This window comes from Hemicordylus capensis, chromosome 2, assembly GCF_027244095.1.
Source record: "Hemicordylus capensis ecotype Gifberg chromosome 2, rHemCap1.1.pri, whole genome shotgun sequence".
Taxonomy (NCBI): domain Eukaryota; kingdom Metazoa; phylum Chordata; class Lepidosauria; order Squamata; family Cordylidae; genus Hemicordylus; species Hemicordylus capensis.
The window spans coordinates 296,280,362-296,295,696 of record NC_069658.1 but is presented as its reverse complement, the minus strand read 5'-3'; the positions used below and the strand labels follow the sequence as shown (position 1 = coordinate 296,295,696).

Below are 15,335 nucleotides of genomic sequence, written 5' to 3'. Positions count from 1 at the left end.
AAGACCAATAGAAAAATTAAAGGTTTGAAGCAGAAAGTGGAGGGTGGTATTTTTATTCTCTATTTGGAAAAGTTTTTGACAAACATCAGGATCAGATTCTAATGAGTCAATTGATACTGTGTATGGAAGTAATTCAACAGCCCCTGCTAACTTGGCAAAGAGGCATCTTTTAACGTGGTGATTTTCTTTATTTAGCAGGGGGAGAGTAACTAGCTCTATTCACCCGCAGCATAGTACCTCCAGTGACTGTTGCTGGTGTCTATCTGCTGTTTCTTTTAGATTGTAAGCTCTTTGGGGACAGGGAGCCATCTTATTTATTTTTATTTCTGTGTGTATTTCTGTGTATTTCATTTTTGGAAGGGCGGTATAGAAATCGAATGAACAAATGAATGAACAACAGCCATAAGAAAAAATATTGAAGAGCAGCACCATAGTTCATTTTAAGGATGTCAGATATGGAGACCTTGTAATGCTTGCAAGCCTTAGACCGCTTGGAACCAAGATACCTCAAGGCCTGCTTTCTCCTGCTTGAGCCTACCAATTTACTACTCTTCATAAGAGAGGTTCTTCTGCATGCCCCACCAACATCAGAAGTATGGTTGGTGGGAGCTATAGGAAGAGATTTTTCTACTGCAATAAGAGCGGCTTTTTATGTGTCCTACCATAATGAGAAGTACTTGTTTTATAGCTGCTTCCCTCACAAAACACAAGGTAATCTTACATAGATTTAACTTAGAATTTATTCAGAAAAAATCCCTCCATTTTCTCATTCTCCTTTCCCTCCTAGGGGCATAGCTAGAGGAGAGCGGGCCCGTGTCTGCAGGGGCATAGCTAGGGGAGAGGGGGTCCATGTTCACCCCTATCCCTGGGGGGCGCTTGGAGTGAGGGAGATAATAAAGAAAATTAGGGGGGGTGGAGCTGGAGGGTCCTCAGGAGCTGGGCCCCCCGGGTTCTTTGAATCCATCTGCTCAATTATAGCTACATCGCTGTTCCCTCCCTTTTCCTTTCTGACTCCACCACCACTTTCTACGGGATCTCTACTGGGACAAACTTCTAAACAACAAAACATAAAAGATACTGGATAGGATACAACAGTACTGTTGAGAGAAACAACAGAAAGAGCCTTTTCGGACATAGTGTCCAGGATGTCAAACTCCCTGCCCCAGAGAGATCAAAGTTGCCTCCTCTTTGCTTTCTACTGCTTCCTGCATATGTTTGTTTGCAGAAAAGTAATCTTACTTACATACTTAATCTTCTTATAATTGCTTATTTTGTTATATTACTTGGTTATTCTAGTAATTAATGCAATGAAATGAAATGAAAAATTTAAAAATTAACATTAGAACATTTCACTGAGTGTTCCCCTATAGGCTGAAAAATCTGATTGGCACCAGGACAATATGAAAAGTAATTTCAATTTAATGTGAACTAATCATAGAAGAGCATTGCTATCTACTGTTTCGTGAATGAAAGCGTCAGAGGTCCTCACATTTACAATAAGAAGCTTATAAAGAATTATCTGGCAACATTCAGGGGTAGTGGATGTTACCACTACCTCTAAAGGCTAAACTGCCATAATTCAGAGAGAAGATGATGGAGTGATAAGAAAGTTTGAAAGAAAAAAGAAGAAGCTCAAAGAGACATTCAAAGGGGAGACTGAAGAGCTTCAACACAGGTCATGTCTTATAGTTCACAAGTTACACCTTGCAATTGTTGGTTAATTGGGTATCTGTCCACAGAAACCAACTATCATGGAGATACTGAATGCATAGAGGAAGGGAATGGTATGGTGGCAGGCTCTACCCTAATTTTCACGTGTCCATTGAACCTACATATGTACAACATGTATGCAAAAAAGCAAATGGAGAGTGAGGGAAGGGCTCCTTCATGTATTCAGTGTTTCCTGTTTGGTCATGTTAATAGGGCTATTATTGGTCCTTAGGGAATAAGGAATTTTCCCTGATCCCTGGAGTATCAAGCATCTCCTTGGTAACTGAGAAGGAAGCCAGTGTATCTCTAAGGAAATGTAAGTGAATTTAAATTAAAAGCTAATTTTTATTGTTCTGTGTCCAGAAAGTAACACAACAAAAGAGGGAGAATTTCTGCAGAAGTAGAAACTTTGGAAGACACACTATTCATGGCAACTGTAGTTCTGCTCTTCTGCCAGTGGCCCCTTTCAGACGTAACATGGGAACCCCCCTCCTCCAACTCTCCCATCTGCTTTCGGACGTGCAGGAGAGCTGCCTCTCTGCAGTCAGCAGGAAGCTAGCTGTGCGGGCTTCCTTCTTGACAGAGGACAGCTAGCACAGCCAATTGGGTTGGAGTGAGGGAGAAGCTTCCTCCCTCAACTCCAGCTCTGTGGGGCTGAAACTGTGGTGCCAGCATTCGGATGTAATGCTGGCACTGCAGAACTAGAGTTGGAGGCACCCAAAAAAACTCGAGGTGAAGGGAATTACGGTTTCCTGTTATGTTTAAATTTGGCAAGTGTAAACAATCTACTGTTACCTGCTTACCTTAGAAAAACCAGTCTGACCTGCTTTTTTGCAAATTTCTGTGGAAATCTGCAGGCAAAGCTTTCAAGGAAAGGAGACAAACGTTTCACCTGATCAAGCTTGTTGATCAAGCTGCTGTGAAAGGCAGAGTAGCAGGGGCCAGTAAAAAAAGTGGACAATCCCCAAACAGTCTGATTTACACTGCATGCGAGTTTGGCCCATGTGTTTTGATTGGTGTGTTCTCATGAATGGTAGGACACGCGATTGGCTTGACCTAAGTCTCAGGAAGTTTGATCAATGTCCAGTGAAGCGAACATTTTACTTAAGGAATCCAAGCCTCCTGGGAGAGAAGGAAAATGCTGAGCCCTGTGTGATCCAGCAAATAATCCACCTCTCTCAACCTTTTTCAGACAAACTAGGACACTCCTGTGCTTAAGTGGGTGGGGCTAAGGTAGAGTTTATACCACTTACTCATACAGTGTGGCCCCAAGCAGTGGTGCAATAAAATGATCATTTCTTTCATGTTAACTGAAGAAAACTGTTATCATAATTATTTTTTCCAAAACACCAGTTTAGGGATAGTGCAATATTCATTTCAATCAGTTTAAATCAACCAATTAAAATATTTCAGAATGGTTGCCAAGCTTACTGGCTAAGATAAATAAAGCACTGTTTATGCTTGCATTTCACCTGCAAGTGTATTTCAACTTCTATGTTCAGAAGGTCAAAAGACTGCCAAGGTATAAAAAGCTAAGTTCATCCCAAGAGCTGTCCACTCCCCTCTCCTTTTAAATAAATAACACAAGCAAGGATCTTTCCTCCTGTAGAAAAGCCTTGCTGTAACTCCCATAATAAAGAGGTCTAATGTCATCCTTGGAAGGGAAAAGCCAACAGGAAACTAGTGAAAGACGCAAACACTGCAGATTAAAAAAAAAAAAAAAACCCAAAACAACAACAATCCATGTTAGACCTTCACATCTGGATCTTGCAGCTGACAAGGTCACCTTCGTACACAGCCAGAGATACTGCCAAGATATTAAGGAAGTGCACTGCTATCTTTACAAGTCAAGCCATGTTCAGAATAGTCCTGTCTCCAATCAAAATAGAAAATGCAAATAGGTAGAAGAGGTCTAGTAAATGGAAAAACAATTATTTTTGTCTTGTGTTTTAGATCTTGGACAACATTGTTCTTTCCATGGTGTCAAGTTGGGGGAAAGCTTTTGAGTTAATCTCAACATTAACTTCTCCTGTCTGAATTCTTTTAAACAAAAATGCTGTTTCACCAAAACATGTGAGTTACTCTCGTGCATTTAAAACAATCATGATATTGATGTTTTCATTCTTGGCTAAAACCTTATTTTAATGTATGCAGATTTGCAAAGAGTTTCCAACATTTTTCTGATATATGGAAGATCCGCTGGATGTTGTCAGAAAGTCTTGTTTGAGTACAAGCAGAACTATTACCTTTTATACAATAATCAATCAAATAGGCAATCAACTGACCAATTCACTTTTATTCAATGAACTGAGGGCAACAGTGTGGCACTTAAAAATTATTCAGTTATAGGGGCATTGAACTGAAAGGTGATAATACAATAGCACATACTAGGATCAGTTCACACCTGGTGTAATTACAGCAGCATGAGTGGAGCTACACCAAGGATGAAGATGCTCCATGATGTCAGCAGGATCACAAATGTCTTTGTGTCAGGGTCACTGGTAGAGCCAATTGCACCCTCTGGCTTCTGGAATGAATTTATGCTCTCGTTCCTTCTTCTGTGCTTCAGTAATGGGATAAGAGGTTTATGGGAGATGTCCGCAAAGAGCAGAGTTGATCTTATTATCCAGCACTGCTATGTCAATTATTCTTGAATCCTGAGACCTCAGGGAAGATATTATGATCTTTTAGTTTTTATGCCAGGCAAGCCAGCAATTGTGTTTGCAGAACTGTTCCTATCTTTGTACTTTACTAGTGTACAAAAGAAAACATTGTCTGTACCATTTGTTCCAATGCCAGTTTTTTTATTTTCATGCATTCCCTCTTACAAATCTTGAAGAAACCATCATCTTTTCACTGGATGCTGGTTCATACATGCATGCTCATCATAGGATGACCACCAATTGGGGGATGATGCCAGATTTATTTTAATCAGTTTAGTCAATCAGTCAAATAAAATACTTCAAAATGGTCACCAAGCGTTCTGGTTAAGGGAAACAAAAATGCATAGTTTATGCTTGCATTTCATCAGCATCAGGTGGTGAGCTGCATTTGTGAATGTACATTGAATGAGAGATATGCCAGAGAAGGATGCAAAATGATAATAAGGTCATTCTCATGACCATAATGGGCAGGGTGGGAGGGAGGGAGGGTGGAGGGAAAGTGGGGTTGAACCTACCTTCTCCCCAGATAAGCAAGGAGATCCTCTTTGGTGCACCATGGCACACCCACATGAACTGCACTACTCCTGGCCGAAAACGAGTCCCAGCCTCCAGGAATCCCATAATGCACCATGCAAAAAGCACAGTGCATTGGCAGATTCCCCTGTGAGTCAGGTGCTCTAGGCACCCAATTCTGTGTTTGCTTGGGTTCCATGCAGCCCAAGCACACACATGATCCTGAACCTGGCGTTGAGGATGTGCTCACTAACCCTGGCTAAGAGCCTGGGTTAAATGTCAGGCTACTGTAGGCAGAAGCACTGGAATCAGGAGCAATCCTAGTGCTCCACGTGAGCGGCCTAACCCAGGCTGGGCTGCCCTACCCTGGATTGGGCTGCTCCTGTGAATAGCCTCAGTGCCTTTGCTGGTCCAGCAAAAAGACTGAGCTGGGAAGTCCCCCATTCAAATGTCACTTAGCCATGAATTAATTTAGTGGCCTTAAGACGTCCCTCAACCTCAGTCCCCCTGTCTGCAGTATGGAGATAATCATATTGACCTGCCGTACAGAGATGCTGGAATGCTTTCTGTGAAACTGAATGGAAGTATCTATTGGTTTAATACATTTTTATTCCGACCTTCTCTCCAAACACCTGAGGAACATGCACATGCACCTCCTTTATCCTTATAACAACTCTGTGAAGCAGGTGAGGCTGAGAAATGGAACAATAGTCCTCCTATGAGCTTAATGGTTAAGGAGGGAGTTGAACCAGGGTCTTCTTTGTCTAAGTCCAACAGTCTAGTCACAGGCTTCCAGTGCGTCTGTGTGCTTGAAAGAAAAGCATGATAAAAGTACAAATGTTGTTGTACTGGCCTTCCCCAGACACTTGCTAATAATGAAATAGTCTATATATATTGATAAATCACTTAGGTGCCTGTGTGGGCAGCTGTCTGGTCTTTGTTGGGTCTGGTGAGGCAAACTACTTTATTTTAACTGAGGTTTTTCTGGAACATCATGTTAACTTTTTATACTTAGTTATTATTTCATTTCATAATAAATTTAATAATTTATTAATAAAATAAAATTTTATTATTTTATTAAAGAACTCTATTAAAGAGCAGTGTACATGGTTAGATTAATCCTCACAACAACCCTGTGGTAGGTTAGGCTGAGAGATAAGTATCTGGTCCAGAGGCACTGAGTCAGTTTCACGGCTGAATGGGGCTTTGAACATGGGTCTTCCCGGCCCTAGTCCAACCTCTAACCTATGCTGGCTCAATATATGATGCTGAAACAAAGGCATCAAGTATGCGGATGTGAGAAACTACAGACAAATTTAATGGATACGTTTACAAGCCCACAACAATTATTTGGTAGTGCATACCTGCCAGAGGCATGACCTTTGTTAGCCTTTCATCTAATTGAAAGGTCTGCCTTCTCTGTAGTCGCTCCTAGGCTGTGGAATGCGCTCCCTATAAACATTCTTGTGCAAATTGTGACACAATCTTGACCAACCACTTGGACCTCATATCTACACCCTTCACAGGGGCTACAGGATGAGCCTTCCTCTTCAACAAGGTAGTAAACTTGCAATACAGTGAAGTCCTGGACCGAGACAAGCTCACTGCCCGCCACAGGGTCCGTGATGTGAGCTGAAAGAACTGCAACAGCAAGCTAGGCTGGATCTATGAATTTGCCACTGGAGACAGCCAGTGCTATAAGGAGGGCCGTATTATTCTGGAAAGAGTAACAGCAGGAGTAACAGCAGAAGAGAGGTCATGCCCTCAACTCCTGCCTGTGGCTTCCAGCGGCATCTGGTGGGCCACTGTGTGAAACAGGATGCTGGACTAGATGGGCCTTGGGCCTGATCCAGCAGGGCTGTTCTTATGTTCTTATGACTTAACATCATTGCCAGCCTTCAAAAGAGCCCTTAAGACACATTTTTTCCCCCAGCCAGGCTTTTAGTAATCTCTGGATGTTTTAAATTGCTGTTTTTAACAGTTTGTTTTATTTTGTTTTTCTTGTCTGTATCTTTGTGAACAGCCTAGAGCCTTTGGAGTCAGGCAGTAGATTGATTGATTGATTGATTGATAGTTACCACAGGCCCATTAAAAAAAAAATCAGGGTTACTGAGTTTGTGTTTCAGAGAACAGAAACCAGTGTGATATGGGAGGATTTGGGGAAAGCACTAGAAAGGAAGACATGGTAACAGTTGTTGAAGAGGTATTTTCAGCAGGTGCAACCTCTTCTGCACTGGAGAGAAAATCAACACCTGAAGAAATTCCCTTCCATAAAGGTACAGGAACCCTGTGCATATGCTTACCCTGGGAACTCAGGGATTGATATAATCCCTAGAGAAGTTAATCAGGATTCCTTACAAATGTGCAGCACAGGAGCTGCTTAGTCCTGATGCCAGGACTGCTGATTAACCCAAACAGGTCTTGGATTAATTGCTGTGCTTCAAATGGCAAGCTCCCTTTCTGAACTCCCTGAGTTCTGAATAAATGTATTTATTTACACTTTCAATTTCGATTTTGTGCACTCTTGATGAAAGTCTCTTTAGTGCAAAGCCCTTTTTCACTCAAAAAGCACTTTAAATTTAGTAGCAGGAAAAATAAGTGTGTTGAGTCCACCTCTGATGTTCCAAAACAATCAGAAACAGGAAAAGGTAATCAGAAGGGAGAATTAATGAGTTATAGAGCCATTGTTTACTGGAGTGGAGTGAGATACTCCAAGCCTGAGTCTTCAGGACCTCCATGACCCAGCACTGCCTCTTGGTGGCAAAATATTTGCTTGAAATTGCGTCAAAACAACACAATGTGTGTTTCTAGAGGCCAACACAGGGGGAGGGGAAGTTGAGCATAATAATGGAAACTCCCTGAGTCTCCAAGCCCAAAGCAGAGATCTTTTCTTGAGAAACAAGAGCAAGAACGTAAACAGCAGCTGTACTTACATGTGATGCTTAAAGGAGAAAACTGAGCAGAATTTTTAATTTGGCACAGATCTAAAAATAATTTAAACCTTTGTTCTACTCTCCTACTGGCACAAATTGTACAGAGCCTCAAATGCGTGAGAAGTTCATCCAGAAACAGCACAGGAAGTGATGAGAAAAGAGGCATTGCCACCAACCAGATTCTAATATGCATGAACTGCACAGTCCCTAGGAGAGTATGTACACAGCATTTCTTAGTCTGGAAGGCCGTGACTTCTCAGTATCAGCAAACCTTTGCTACTGTGAGGAATGGAAGACGGTAATCACTATCAGATCTGCAAATTTTAATGGGTGATTTTCAAGTTTTGATAGGTGTTTAGGAAGCTTATACAGGGAACCCTAAGAACAGAAGATGGAAAGTGGACATAAGAGTAGCCCTGCTGGATTAGGCCAAGACTGTCTAGTCCAGCATCCTGTTTCACATAGTGGCCCACCAGATACCTCTGGGAAGCCCACAGGCAAGAGCTGAGGGCATGCCCTCTCTCCTGCTGTTGCTCCCCTGCAACTTCTATTTGGAGACATCTTGCCTCTTAGGCTGGAGGTGGCTCATAGCCCTCAGACTGGTATCCATTGATAAACTTGTCCTCCATGAATTAATCTAAGCCCTTCTTAAAGCCATCCAGGCTGGTGGCTGTCACTGTTGGAAATTCTCTGTGGTAAGAGAATCCCTTTTTCATTATTGCAGAGTGCACAGAGGCACAACACAGCAGAATTTGCTTAGGCATGCGTGTATGCTGAGAGTAAAGTAACTTGGAGCCAATTCATAGTTTCAAATCAATATATAAGGCATTTATTAAGGAACTCCATTCTAGATAGGAAAGTGAGGAGTTAGGATCTCTAATCTACCTATCTAGCTGGATGCAGATGGATTCTGCATCTTCTCTGCACACATGGTGCAGGGAGAGAGGCTTGCCATGTTGCAAGGTAGAAGGACAGGTAGGGAAGAGAGAGAGGAAGGAAGTTAATCCGTAAGAGTACCAGTCAGAGCAGTGGAGAAGGGATGACCAATGTCTTGACCATCTAGCCCTCTGACTCACTAGTCTGTCCTCTGTCTGAGACAAGAGACAGCACAAAGTCCTTTAACTTCCAACAGTCACCACATCTTGTGGCAGAGAATTCCATAGGTTAATTATGTACTGTGTGAAAAAGTACTTCCATTTATCGGTCCTAAATTTCTTGGCAATCAGTTTCATGGGATGACCTCTGTTGCCAGATTTGGCTTTTTTAAAAGCCAAATTTTGAGTTATGGCCCATTTGACTCACGAGTATACCCCTGAGGTTCTGGCCACCCCGGCCATTGTAAGAGAAGGAGAAAAATTTTTCTCTATCAACTTACTCCACATCATGCATGAGTTTATATACCTCTATCATGTCTCCCGTCAGTCATCTTTTTTTCTAAACTAAAAAGCCCTAAAAGTAGCTTTGCCTTGTAAGGAAGGTGCTCTAGGCCCCTGATGATCTTGGTTACCCTCTTCTACACCTTTCCCAGTTCTTTAATGTCCTTTTTGAGGTTTGGTGACCAGAATTGTGCACATTACTCCAAATGTGGCTGCACCATAGATTTGTATAAGGGCATTATGATATTGTTGTTGTTGTTGTTGTTTACACAATCAGACAGGTGTTATTGACTGGTTTGTTTTATCCAGACATTGAGTCCTTCCCAAGGACCTGGGATGGCTGAATTTTATTATCAATGTTGTTGCTGTTGTTATTATAGATATCATCATAGAATATAGGCTGTTCCCAGTAAAGTTGCTTTTTGTAATTGGCTGATGGTGATGATCTTGAGAACCCCTGGTGGCGCAGTGGTAAAACTGCCGCCCTGTAACCAGAAGGTTACAAGTTCGATCCTGACCAGGGGCTCAAGCTTGACTCAGCCTTCCATCCTTCCGAGGTCGGTAAAATGAGTACCCAGAATGTTGGGGGGCAATATGCTAAATCATTGTAAACTGCTTAGAGAGCTCCGGCTATAGAGCGGTATATAAATGTAAGTGCTATTGCTATTGCTATGATGATGATGATTATATTTTACATTTTATATCCCGCTCTTCCTCCAAGGAGCCCAGAGTACTGCTCATCACAACAACCCTGTGAAGTAGGTTAGGCTGAGAGAGAAGTGACTGGCCCAGAGTCACCCAGCAAGTATCATGGCTGAATGGGGATTTGAACTCAGGTCTCCCCGGTCCTAGTCCAGCACTCTAACCACTATGCCATGCTGGCACTCCCTTTCCTAATGATTCCAAGCACTGAATTTGCTTTCCTCACAGCTGCCACACATTGAGTCGACACTTTCAATGAGCTATCCATGATGACCCCAAGGTCCCACTCCTGGTTAGGAGTGAACCCCAAGATCCCACTCCAGGTTAGCAGTCACTGGCAGCTCTGATCTTATCAGAGATCCTTTTGGAGCTCATCACAGTTTATTTTGGATTTCAGTACCCTAAATCAGGGGTGGGGAACCTTGGCCCTCCAGCTGTTGTTGAACTACAACTCCCATCATCCGCAGCCACAATTAGGCTGGGGATGGTGGGAGTTGTAGTTCAAAACAGCTGGAGGGCCAAGGTTCCCCACCCCTGCCCTAAATAGTTTAGTGTCATCTGCAAATTTGGCCACCTCGCTGCTGTCCATTTATTGCTAACTTCTGTTTCCTGTCCTTCAACCATTACCAATCCACACATGAACCTGTGCCCTTATCCCATGACTGCTAAGTTTACTCAAAAGCCTTTGGTAGGGAACCTTGTTGAAAGCATTTTGAAAGTCCAGGTATACTATGTTATATTCTATCCAGTATCTTTTATGTTTTGTTGTTTAGAAGTTTGTCTCAGTGGGAATCCTGCAGATTGTGTGGAGGATGGAGTCAGAAAGGAAAAGGGAAAGGAGAAAATGGAGTTGTTTCTGAATAAACTCTTAGTTAAATCTATATACGATTACCTTGTGGTCTCATCTGGATGACCTTTATCCACACGCCTGATGACACTCTCAAAGAACTCCAAAAGGTTGGTGTGGCAAGATTTACCTTTGCAGAAGCCCTGCTGGTTCTCCTTCAGCAGGGCCTGTTCTTCTATATGCTTAACAATTTTATCCTTGAGGATGCTTTCCATCAATTTGCCTAGAACAGATGTTAAGCTAACCAGCCTATAATTTCCTGGTTCCCCCCCGGATCCCTTTTTGAAAATCGGTGTTACATTGGCTACTTTCCAGTCCTCTGGTACAGAGCCTGATTGTAGGTATAAGTTACGTATTTTTGCAAGGAGGTCGGGAATTTCACATTTGAGTTCTTTAAGGACTCTCAGGCGGATGCCATCTGGCATCTGCCCAAGTGATTGTATTGTGTTACTAAATAATAAAATGATAATGCCAAATACTTTCATTTTCTTGGGAAACAATTACATTGCTTCCTTAATTTACTGGCTGACATCTAGACAAACCCTTTACCAGTGCATTAGGGTTTTCTGTTGAGTGGTGGGCCCCACAATTTTTGGTTATCCCTTCATCCCTCTTTAGCCACCTCTGCCTCCCGAAACTAGTAGGGATGTGCACGGAACCACGCCTCCATGGTTCAAAGGCAGCAGGGGTAGCACTAAGGGCGGGGAAGGGTGCACTTTCCCCTCCCGCTGCTTTCCCCCCACCAGCGCTCGTTACTTTCCAAAACCTTCGGGGTGGCAGCGTACCTCCCTGCCTCCCCTTCCCTGTCCTCTGCTGGAAGTGGCCGGAAGTACCGGTAAAGCCATTTTTGGTTACCATTTATTTATTTATTTATTGTATACATTTCTATACCGCCCCAAACCAAAGTCTCAGGGCGGTTCACAATAATGAACAGCTTGTGTGCCCAGACAGCAACACTGAGCCAGGCTTTGCCCACCAGTTCTCTCCTTGAATACTGAAGAAGCAATCCTGACCACTGAAGAAGCAATCACCTTGGCAGGTTGACTGAGGACTGGAGTGGTGGATCAGCTCAAGACACCTTTGGGTGCATCAGCAGTGCATGTCCTGTCCTGCCTATGTGACCCAAGGATGAAGGGCAAAGCGGTCACTCCTGCCCAGCTGCCCAAGTGGAGGAACCTCCTGGTTGAAGAAGTTAGGCAAGCCAAGGCGAGGGGGCTGGGACACAACCAGGAGGAAGATACTGGAGCACTTACTGCTAGTGCACAGTCCACCCTAAATAGTTTAGACCTGTTACACAATCATTTGAATTTAGGTTTAATGTGGGGTTGCCAACGTTAGCGTGATTGTTTGAATCCATGCCAGGGTGGGAATCTCAGCCCATAAACCACCTTGGCATGCATTCACACAATCACACTAATGTTAGTAACCCACATTAAACCTAGATTCAAACAATTGTGTGTAAACTAGTCTAATATATTTATATTTGTTCATGTGTTCATTCAGCTGGTGAATAAGTAATGGTAATATTATTTACAGTTGGGGTGAGTGAGTCTTCATGAATGGCTTGCAGGTAGTGAAATAGAGATACTTAAAGAAATGATGCTGGCTCACAACTTATTATTTAATGAAGAAGCCTATAACCATCCGGGTGAATTTCAGACAGCAGAATTTGTTGTTGAATGGCTGAGAGTTTTGAAAAACTTCTACAATACAGTCAGGTAAGTATTATACAACTTAAATGAAGTCACATTTTAAGAATCTTGTCTTTGTTTCACAGTGGGCCACAATCCTAGGCAGCCTTAGTGAAATTGGCAGAGAAAGGCTTGCTTTGCCCAAGCTGTTTTTGGAAGTTTTTAATCACCCAGTGGGACTGGCAAACTGACTTTAAATGAGAAGCAGCTTGCCTGTTCCAGCAGGTGGCTGACTGCAATAAAAGCATTCCTTATGGATCCAGCTGCAGGCATCCTTCTTCCTTACCCTACTGTGGCTTTCTAGAACTGTGGTCACAAAGGCCAGAGCAAATTCTTAAGGTAAGGTGTGTATAAAGTTATTCTCTTGAATTCAAACAAGTTACTGAAATATGTTTAATACATTATTAGTAACAAAACATTCAAACACATTCACCATGGTAAGGTTTTGAGGGGGAAAAGATAATGTTCAATATCACATGCTCTTTGCTGAGCAAAATAAGTTGAGCTTTAAACAGCTTTGTTGAATAACTTCATGAGGAAAGCCGCATGGCTGATTTAAAACTTAAATGACAGCAGGCACGAACAGTGATGCATAGGCTAAAGTTGCCATATGGAAAAGAGGACAGATACAAATATGAATACGACAAATACGTATAAACAGCTTTTCAACAAAAGTTCCCAAAGCAATTTACATAGATATATCAATCAATCAATCAATCAATCAAAGGGCTCACAATAGGGGTGTACATGGAACCAGTTTGGCCAGTTTGGTTCTAATCCAGCCCAGTCTGGTTCCGTGTCCAGCTGAACTGGGTCCAGTCCAGTTCGACCACTGAACTGGGCTGAACCTGCTCGGGGGACATTCTTATAAAGGGGAATCTGGGGAGAATTCCCCTTTACAAGTAAATTGTAACACATCCCCTAGATGGTGGAGACTCCTCCACACAGGGGGCTGGGTGGGAGCAGTGAGGTGGTGGTGGGGAGCTGCTCTTATCCCAGTGTGCATGGAGGCCAGAATCGAGCTGCTGCCAAGCTGGCGGATCGGTAAAGGAGTGGGGCACGTCGTGCTTGGGCTGCCGGGAGGGCTAGTGGTGGTGAGCGGCAGCAGTCCCATCAGCCGGGGTAAGAGCAGCTTCCTGACCTCTTGCCGCCCCCGCCTGGCTGTCCCTGTTGGTCCTGAACCAGTTCACCGAACCAGGCCTGGTACAGTTCAATCGCAGACCAAACTGCCCCAGTTTGATCTGTGATCGAACTTCCAAACCAGCCCTGGTTCGAGATGAACCCTTCGTGCACACCCCAGCTCACAATTATTACAATCTAGAAAGGAAATATAAGATAGACACCAGCAGCAGCCACTGGAGGGTTGCTGTGCTGGGGATGGATAGGGCCAGTTGCTCTCTCCGTGCTAAATAAAGAGAATCACCACTTTTAAAAGGTGCTTCTTTGCTCAGTTAGCAGGGAGTTTTAGCTCAGTTTCTATGCCTTTAAGAAATGCACAGAATAAAGAATTTCAGCAGCTGCCTGCAGCTTGTCACAGAAGGGAGAGAAAAGCTGCTGAAATTCTCTCTTCTATGCATCTCTTAAACGTACAGGAGGCTCCACTTTTCCATATAGCAACCCTTGTTTGGGCACCCTTCTCAGTGGTGGCCCTTTCTCTTTGGAGCTCCCTGCTCCCTGATCTTAGGCTTGCTTGTTTCCCTCCCTGTTCATCTGTAAATGGCAGTTGAAAGGGTTTTTTTTTTAAAAAAAAATTCAGCATATCTTCCTCTAACGTGTGTGTGTGTGTGTGTTTGTGCGTGTGCAAAACACACACACACACACACACACACCCATGACTGCCCTGTTTAAAAATGATTTTATATGTTGCTGCTTCTGTTGTGTTTTACTGCATAATATACTGTGTTTTAAAATTTCTTTGTAAGCCTCCATTTGTGAAAAATGGATGCATATACAATCTTTTAAATAAATAAGAAGTACATAGTTTAGTGCAGAAATTTTAATTTGTAACACCGTTAGAATTTTGGGCTGGTTTATATTAGAATATTGTATGACACAGATAATGCTGCCTGGCAGAAAGTATATTTCTGGGAATCAGATTTTTAAAGCATATCGGAAGAAATGTGCACGCTGATTTATATAAATATTGCATTTTAACTAGTTACTCTTTTATTGCCAGGCTGATATAAAGGAAAAATGGAACAAGCTGGTTGAACAACGGATGTCTTTATTAACCAGCTCACCAGGACCTCCTGCCAGAGAGCTCCTTGACAAGAGCCTCGCGATACTTTATTGCTCTGGAGACACTTTCTCTGCTAAGCAAACAATTAACAAATGCAGGGGCTGATGTGGGGTAGTGCTTCTGCTGCCTTTTAGGAGTGGATGCTCTTTTATCTCCACTTTTGCTGTACTTGTATATTTGCAAACAAAGCCAATAACATAAAAATGCCATCAGTCTCCAGTGCCGCCTCACCCAAAGAAAACCAGTCTGGGAATGTTTTGCCCCCAGAACATCTTGCCTCTCAGAGAAGTGGGGAACATGGAACAATATTTAGGAAATAAGAGCCGAGTTCATATGGCACCAGCTTACTTCCTTGAAGACATTCAAAACCTAGTAATTCTTGGGATATGGTGACTTTAGATTTTACTGGGTTGCCTCTAAAGAACTCCTATTCAAATAAAAATCACCTGAGCTTTACTGTATTGAAAATGGCCCTGAGAATGAAGTTTCACAGAGTGTTCAAGGCTCAAGTAGGCTTGGGTTTGTTTGTGTGGTTGGAATAGCAGGTCACAGCATCGGTAAGTGCCTATACTGTATGAAGCTTTACCGCTTGTTCATATTTTCTTTAATTTATTTATTTTTAACATATTTTATACCACCCAAAACTTGAATCTCTGGAATA

General features: G+C 42.7%; 1 long non-coding RNA gene across 1 annotated transcript; it reads left to right on the top strand.

The window, feature by feature from the left end:
* Nucleotides 1-1,085: 1,085 nt before the first annotated feature.
* Nucleotides 1,086-15,135, top strand: LOC128344119 (uncharacterized). Its single transcript, XR_008315680.1, has 5 exons — nucleotides 1,086-2,026; nucleotides 3,664-3,783; nucleotides 10,671-10,854; nucleotides 12,522-12,774; nucleotides 14,612-15,135. It is a non-coding gene; the product is annotated as an uncharacterized LOC128344119 (long non-coding RNA).
* The last annotated feature ends 200 nt before the right edge of the window (nucleotides 15,136-15,335 follow it).